Source organism: Taeniopygia guttata, chromosome 3 (genome assembly GCF_048771995.1).
Source record: "Taeniopygia guttata chromosome 3, bTaeGut7.mat, whole genome shotgun sequence".
NCBI classification, from domain to species: Eukaryota; Metazoa; Chordata; class Aves; order Passeriformes; family Estrildidae; genus Taeniopygia; species Taeniopygia guttata.
This window is the reverse complement of record NC_133027.1, coordinates 37,126,545-37,135,415: the sequence shown is the minus strand read 5'-3', so window position 1 is coordinate 37,135,415 and position 8,871 is coordinate 37,126,545.

Here is an 8,871-nt window from a genome sequence, read left to right as displayed (position 1 = left end):
GGACTGATAGTGGTGCCTCCAGTGATCTCATGTCCCTGTTGCTTTCTGGCTGTTTTTGTTTTCAGGAAGTTACTTCCCTTCAACCATGAACATGATTCTAGAATTACAAAGATGATGGAGGAAATAAAGGGGAGGTTACCTGTCCCCCACTCTTAATGGCATCTGAAAAATGTCCAAAAGCTGCTCTTAAATGAGTAGCTCTGTGAGCAATGTAACTGGTGACTTCTAATTTCCTATGGATTCCTGTTTACAGTTAAATTCTCTGGTGCTTAATAATATACAAATGCCAATTACAGCTTCTCTGGCACTTGCAGAGGTCATAATGATCCACTCCCACATAAAGTGTCTGGTGTCAGATCTGAGCTCTGCCTGGGCCTTTCCTCCAGTGAAGGCATACACATGATATGTCTCTTCTAGAGAGACATCTATTTTCCTGATAGGAATTGAGTGTGAGTTCAAAGACCTGAGTGGAATGACAGCAAGCCCCTTGAAAACCCAAAGAGAATCCATTTATACTGCGAGGAAGTAAACTGAAAATGGAAATACTTTTCCCTCTGTACAACTTTCAGTGAAAACTTCTCTTCACCTCTGCCTCTTCACCTCATCTCTGAAGGCACAGACCTGGCAGATGGCAAAAAAAGAGTAGTTGCTTTTGTTATTATTTAGATATAGAGCACCTTAATGTATGCTAGTAACTGCTAAGTTAGGTGGAGAAGCTTCCTGATGGAAAATTGTACCTCCCTTTGGGAAAAAAGAAAGGAAAGAAAAGAGGAGGTACTTGGAAAGATAAAGGGCAATTCAGTCATTTTGACTTTGAATGTTCATATCATAAAACTGAATATGAAATAATTACCATAAATTAGGCAACTAGTTCCTACACCCTCTGCAACCTGGATGACATCCTTCTGTGTCATCAAAATTAAAATTACTTGCAGAAAACACTTCACTTACTACCTTATCTCGGTTACCCAAGCTCACACATACAAAAGAAGACCAAAGTCTTCTGAACTGGTTCTCTCTACAAAGAAATTTAACTCTGCAAGGATTTTAAGTTTATTTCTTTCTCCAAAACTACTGGCACTAGGATAGGCATGATTTTATCCCCAAACAGGGTGTTCCTTAGGCTCCATGCCAGTTTAATTGGCTTATTCATATCCTTCCCTTCCAGATTACCTCAGGGTGATTTACATGTTGGAGGCCTATAAACACTGATGAATCAGTACATGAAAACAAAAAACATTGTTCAGTGTCTGACAGGGTCCTCACTGGTTTTTGGCCCCAAATTAATTGTTCTCACTGGAACAACCTAGTATGTCATCAGCCTCTGACATCATGCTAATGCTATACAGAAAAAAGAGTTGCTAAAATACAATGGCACTACTGTAATTTGTTTTTTACCAGTATTTCCAGGTACTCTGTAAGAGCAAGCAACAGGTGAGGTTTTCAAAAAGAATATACAGATGTTCCCAGTCTGGCTTCTTCAGTTGATTGGCCATTTTGAAGACTGTCTCCTTTTGATTTTTCATCAATAAATCACTGTGACTGAGCTCTAAAGAAATTCAAATACAAAGACAATTCAATTTCCTCTCTCTATGAAACATAACTTTTGTTGTAGCAGTTCAACATCTACATTAATACAGTTTTATTTAGAAAGCGCTGGTGGACTTCCAATGAATTCAAACAATTTCCTTCACATGTTAAACGTGAACTACATATCTAGGAAATATTTTACAGGCCAATTAAGGACAACTTTACCTCCACCAAATACAGAAACAAGCAAAGATTTGTATTCATGACTAAAGAAAGAGCTGAAAGAGATTCATCTTACCTTTTTGTCGATTAAAGTCTTAGATTTGCATGTATCTCCTTTTTGTGACATGAACACTTTTATAGAATCATAGAATGGTTAGGGTCAGAAGTCACCTTAAAGATCATCTAGTTCCAACTTTACTAGACCCCATCCAACCCAGCCTTGACAAAATGGTTTTGATAAAATGCACTAGAAAGCTTTACAGAACATACTTCTCTACAAGTTTGGTAACAATTTAATATATATTTGCCTCAGTATTCTCACAAAAAGCAGTCGCTCCGTCACCCTCTAGGGAATTACTATACCCCATATTCAAACACATTACATCTTCTCCTTACATTGTATGTCCCCCTGCACTTACATTGCAGTGCCACTCCTAAGCAAGCTCCTTGCTTCTACAGCAGAGCTATTACTAGCTATACAGCCACTCATGTGGCTTCCAATAAGTTCCTATTTTGCTTTCCAAAAAAATCTCCATGCCTAACACCCATCTCCCTAAAACCATAAACCAGCACTTTTTAATCAATTTCACAGTAAGATTTCCTTAATGTCTTTAAAAGCCACAGATTGCTTCATAAGGCAGTCCTCACCATTCTGGTACTTGTTTTCACAAGGAATTTCGCATATCAGATGCTAATAAACTCAGTACTCTTAATAACAGAGTCCATATACTTAAATACTTGCTGGAGGATCAACACTTCTTTACCATTACAACTGAAATATTTCAAAGTGCAACACTTTTAAAACAGTGCAAATGCCTTAAAACTAGTTTCCCTGTTTACGCTGGCAGTTGTGGTTACAGGTATCATGCACTTATTAGCTCTGCTTAGATATTAAAATTTGCACATAAATTCACTCATATTTGCATTCATTTACTGTGTTAATCTACAAAAATCTGCAATACATTTGTCATGCCCACGTTGACTCTATACAACACGTTCATACAGAAGTTCCAAGCAACACCACAGAATTATTACAGTCCGTATATATAAATGCAAGTGAGCCACTGCATAAAGCTTTTAATATATAATTCAGGAAAGCATATGTATAATGAAATGGTGGGAAGAATGAGAAGTGAACTCCCTAGAATTAAAGCATGTATATACATAATTTTTATAAACAGCTGGAATGTTTCATTCCTACTGAGTACTTTAACACAAACCAGTAAATAGAATTCAGATCTCACAAGAAGTCCATTTCAGGACTGGATCATTTAGAGTAATAGAGAAGCATTGCCTAATGTGAGGGAAATAAACGGAGCCCACACTCTAGACTCACTGCAGTAAAGTGGAGACCTGGCAGCCCTTTGAATTCCTCTTCTTTGATCCACAATGAAAAGGGATAATAAGGGTGTACTACTTGCCCTTGTCTAGTTTTCACTTTCTTCAAGAAAAGGAGCTATGCTGATTCAGAGCTCTAGCTGTGGCCCAGGAGAATTTTTGTCCTTATACTCTGCGCACATTAAAACTACTTCTTTAAAAGTTCTCAAGATTTTCTCTCCCTTTCCTTAATTCAATCAATTCTAGTAACAGACTCTTCTTTGTTGCTTGTCACCAAAGTATTTTAAGCACTTTGAATCCTGTCTCATTTCAGACTTGCTTCTAAAGGAGTCAGATCTGGCTTTCAGCTCTTTGTTTTTCTTTTAAAACCTTATTGAACGAGTTGTGCTCCTCTGCATTCACTTCAAGGATACCACATTTTCTTTTATCATGAGAATTCTCACACTGGACTCAAAAAATCAAATGCAAAATTAAAACTATCTTTTCCACTTATTATTTTTAATAGCATCCCTATCACTGTGAGTTTCAGATAACCCCTCAAAAGAACATGCTGGGGGTCACTATGCAGAAAATGGGGCTAAACCCTTGCAACTTGTAGCTCAGAAAAGAAAAGCAGTGTCTTTTATTCAGGACTGTCCAGTTTAGGACTCTCTGTTTACACCTTATGTTGCAATAGGGATTGACAGCTGCAGTAGGTCTGGCCTGCTCATCCACAGTGGGCTCTATTTCCTATAACATTAAATGTAAGCATGTGTTTTGTGAGCATGGGTAGTGTAGAGAAAACCTGCTCCTACTTCCACCCAAGCCAACAGGAAAATAATACAGACTAGGAGTCAGAGCTTTCCTTTCTTTACTTTTATTTAAATGTCAGTGTTTTATGTAGTTGCTTATTAAATAATAATAATACAATAATGCCCAGAGGCTCCAATTAAGACTGGGAAGTCGCTGCAGTGGGACCGTGCGAAGGCGGAGGAAGGGACGGCTCCCCAGCGGCGGAGCAGGCGCTGGGCGCCGGCTCCTCTCGGCAGCCGGGAAGCGGCTGCTCCCAGCGCTCCCCGCCACCGGCAGCACCCAAGCCTTTTGTTTGCGTGGGAGTTTGATGCTACTTCGGTTTTGGGGTTTTATTCCTTTGGCTTTTTGGTGTTTTTTTTTTTTTTTTTTTTTTTTTTAATGTCAATACACAGAGCAACCAGGAAGATATACAAAGAGGTTTTCTTCAAAGTAGCTGAGGGAAGAGTGTATGTAGCTGCATATGCTAATTCTTATTAATTAAAACCAGAGTGCTGTGCTGGAGCTGTGCACAGGCTTTATTAGCTAATATTAAAACAAAGGGTTGATCGCCTTCCACAGAAATTTCGCCTTGGCAAAGCTCTGTTTGCTGCAGAAGAGCTACTCTTCGCTTCACACCAGTGTGAGCACAGGATCAGGCCAGCAGCCCTCAGGAAGGAATCAAAAGCCGATAACAAAACAAAAGGATAAACGGGAGGCACATGGGGAGGTCAATCCAAAAGAGTGGGATAAGAACAAGCATGTTGCTCTTGGCAGAAAGCAACTGCCAAAAAATAGTTTTATGTAGTCAGTCTCTTGCTCAGTTCTTTTTGTTTTGCTATGAAACAGGATTTGTTTTTATTACAGAGGAACAGGATATATTTCAGGAGAAGAATCTGAGCTGGATAGGTGTTATAGCAAAAGTACATTTTATGGGGAGATTTGAATGAAGGCAGTGTGGATTTGGTTCACAAAATGGGTGCAGTTGTTCCAGGCTTAAAGTAAAAGGGCAGCACGAGTGAAAGTCCTCTGAGGAAAGACAGAGGAGGGAATGAAGAAGGGAAGGAAGTTATTAGAGGAAAGCTGGACTGGACCAGAATGTCTGGGTTTGACACAAACCCCAAATTAATGCACCAGCAGAAAAATGCCAGGCCCCAAAAGTGAAGCCTGAAACTGTGGCTGGAAAGGAGAAACTAAAGATTCCCTGGGAGAAAGTTCTAGAAAGCTGGTAATTTATGAGCATCTTCAGGCTAGAGGTGACCTAAGTCTGGGGAAGAATTTTGGAAACAAGGTCTGGGGTGGGGAAACAGGTCATTGAAAATACTTCACAGAAGAGCAACCATGACCTAAAACTAGCTTTTATATGAGAGGGAAAAAGGAGCAGATCAGCTTGAAGGATGACAGAATTAGCAGTGCTGGTGGAGAAAGGACAAGGAGTAGGTTTGCCAGCAGAAGATGGGGACTGTCTTTTGTTTTATGAATAGAAAAGGTATGCTAAATGAGAAGTAATGTACAGGATTGGCAGAGGGGAACAGAGGGGTGATTGATCAGAGGGGGAGAAGCAGGTTAAGCCATAGGTATATATAGATGGTAGAGCACACATACATAGCACCTTGCTTGGGAGACCAAGTAGCATCCTGAAGGTCAGCCACAGCAGGAAGCAAAAAGTTTTTGAGAATAAAATGTAGCCAGATACTATCTGAAAAGAACAAAAGGCTGGATAAGACAGGCAAGATAGTGACAGAAGAGTTGAACACTTAGTAAACTATCTGGAAAAATAGGAATTTCAACTCAAATCTCCAGTTCTTCATTGTTCGATGCAGAAAACTGAGATTAACAAAAGCAAAATTTCCAGCTGGCTTCCATGCAAAATTTCTGAAGAGGCAACAGGAGAAAGAACCTGCCCATTTCTTACGTGTTGCAAGTGAACAGAATGAACAGCATCTCAAACCTCTTCCTAGTTCTGAGGAAGTCAATAGGAGATAGTTAATAGATAGCTTAGTTGTCACTCTGTCCTATGCTGGCTTGTTCACTAATATACTGGTACAGAAGAAAAACTGACCTCTGCCATATCTCAGCCTGACACAGCTGTGGAAGCTCACAGAGAATCCAGGCTCCAGTCCACTGAAGAAGTGGAGAGATGTTCACAGCTCAGCATATTTGACTTCAATGGCTCTTAATTTACATGTTCTTTATTACTCACATTATTAATACTTGGCCTGTAATTTTTTTCACCATTCCAGCTCTATATATTTTTAGTTGATTCCGTTCTACTCTAAATAATATGCAATACTGTGCTGCTCCTTTACCCTTAGAATCAGTTATGAGAAGTTCTTTTACAAAGATGTAAGAGAACATTTTAGGAAAAAAAAAAAACCCTTTTCATAAGAAGTACAGTTTTCCTTTCTGCTAAAGCAATGTACCAGTTTATTTTTAAGATCAATAGCAAAGCAAAGTTTAACATGGTGCAGTGTTTTTCCAAAATCCAGGCAAGGAAAATTATATGTGAAGTTTAAAAATGTGAATTCTTAACAATAGGAAAAGGGAGGAAGAAAACTGATAGGCACAATGTAAAACGTTTGTGTATAAAAAAATGTTTGACATTGTAGGGTAAGGGAATTCAGGACACGGTGATGTAAGGCAATCTTTCTTTACGCTGCAGTAGCATTTCCAGTACCTTATGACACTGCCCTCTTTACACACCATGACTTTTTTTGGTGATCCTACACAAGGTTGTGACTAACAACAGATAGAGTACTGATCCATACTTTGCTAGTTGATGCTTTCCTGAAATCTTTGAGGTAATTGCAGTAGTCAGAGCTGCAAAATTTTACTTGGTGCTTCCTAATTATTCTATATCCAGGTCTGTCAGCACAATTCATGCATATACACCAGTGAGTTTAGTAATTTTCTTTTTATAGCTTCAATATATTATTCTGAATATAGGCGAACTGACTCAAATGGGTTATTCCTGCTTCATATGCTTTCAAGTTGTCACATTTTAACTCCAGCCAGGAACTAAGCACCACACAGCCACTCCCCTGGTGGGATGGGAGAGAGAATTGAAAATGTAAAACTGAGAAAACTCGTAAGAGTTTTCTGAGATAAAGACACTTTAATAGGGAAAGCAAAAGCTGTGCATGCAAGCAATGCAAAGCAAGAAGTCATTCACTGCTTTCTGTGGGCAGGCAGGTGTTCAGACATCCCCAGGAAAGCAGGGTCCCATCACACCCAACAGTGACTTGTGAAGTCAAATAGCACAACTATGAATTTCTGTTGCCCCACTTCTTCCCCAGCTTTATATGCTGAGCATGATGCCATACGATGTGCAATGCCCCTTTACCAGTTGGGGTCAGCTGTCCTGGCTTCGTCCTCTCCCAGTTCCCTAAGCACCCCCAACCTCCTCATTGGTGGGATAAGCAGCAGAAAAGACCTTGATGCTATGTGAGCACCGCCCAGCAAAAATGAAAATATCCCTGTACTATCAACACTGTTTTGGTCAAAAATCCAAAACTTATCCCATATCAGCTACTGAAAAGAAAATCAACTCCATCCCAGCCAAAACCAGCACACCTGTAAAATGTTTAATTCCGCTTTGACTTTGCTGTTGTCATTTTATATCACAAAACTTCCTGGGTCATTCTTAGTAGTCTCATGTCACTGAAAACATCAATACCACAGAATACCTTTTTGTAAAAATAGTAAGCCTTACCTAAAGCACACCTAACCAGCAACTAAAGATTGGGGTTTATTTTTACCCATACTGGTGCCACTGGAAGAGTGTTCTGGAAGATCATTCCTCTGGACTAATAAATCTTCCTCTTACTTTCAGTTTGGGTGAGGTAACTGACAGTTCCTGAATCAATATAGTCTTCATCACCAAAATAGATCTCCTGAACTTATTTTTTCCTTGTGCTTTCAGGGAAAAATAACAGAATTAAACAATTAGTACAGATAATAAAATTTAAATAACTACACTTTCCTATCGTGGGGCTAATTTCCCCCTTTTATTCTAATCGGCTCAGTTCAGTTTCCTATACAGATTCTGGTTTTAATTGATTTTCTCTGAATATGTGGAAGTATATACAGTATTTTAGAGGAAATAGGTGCTTTGAATCTCTTTTATATTGGGAAATATACCTCTGTACTTCTTTTGGCAATACATTAGTAGCTCAGGCCTAAGAAAGAGATTTGTCCTATTGGAAATGAGTGCATATGACAGGTTCAGGTCATAATTTTTGGTACAGTTTATGAACATAAGTCAGCATCTAAAGAAGTAGAGCTGAACTTCACTGACCTCTGCCTTTCATTCCTGTTCCCTATGGCCAGCACTATCTGTGTTCCTATATAGCAAATCAGACTGCGAAATTTATTCTAGTTTTCTTTCAGCTGTTTTTCCCACCTTACAATTCCTGTACTAACCTCCATTTTTTTCAGCTTAACTAATCCCTTCTCACTTGGCACCATACAAACACTTCACTGACATAATGGCAGATAACCACCAGTACATTTTGTCCACAAAATCTGCAACCACAGCCTGTGCCTAATACATAAGAAACCTTTGGTATCCATGTCCAAATTCAAGTGGCATGACAACACTTAAAGTGAATTTTGTTAATTTGTGGTGAAATGAACAAACTCTAGAAACTGTTCAGCCAATTGGTGGTCCCATGTTGGCAAGCACAACTGGTTAATGAGAAATGAGCCACAGGTGAAGTGAGAAGAATATGATTAGATGGTGTAGAAAAAAGATAGGGCCAGTGATGTGAATCCTGCATCAAATGAATAGGATGTCTCAAGAAAAAGGAAGAGGAAGCAAAGTCAAGATGGTATAGAAATAGAATGAAAGGAAGACACCAAAAAAAAAAAAAAAAAAAAAATGGAGCAATGGAAGGAAGGGGAAGAAGAATAGAAACTGTACAAAGCCCAATATTTCTATGATATTTCCATCACCATCCCAAAGCAATCCACTGAAAGGGTTACTTTCCCACCTCAATCAGGGCTGTACAGAGG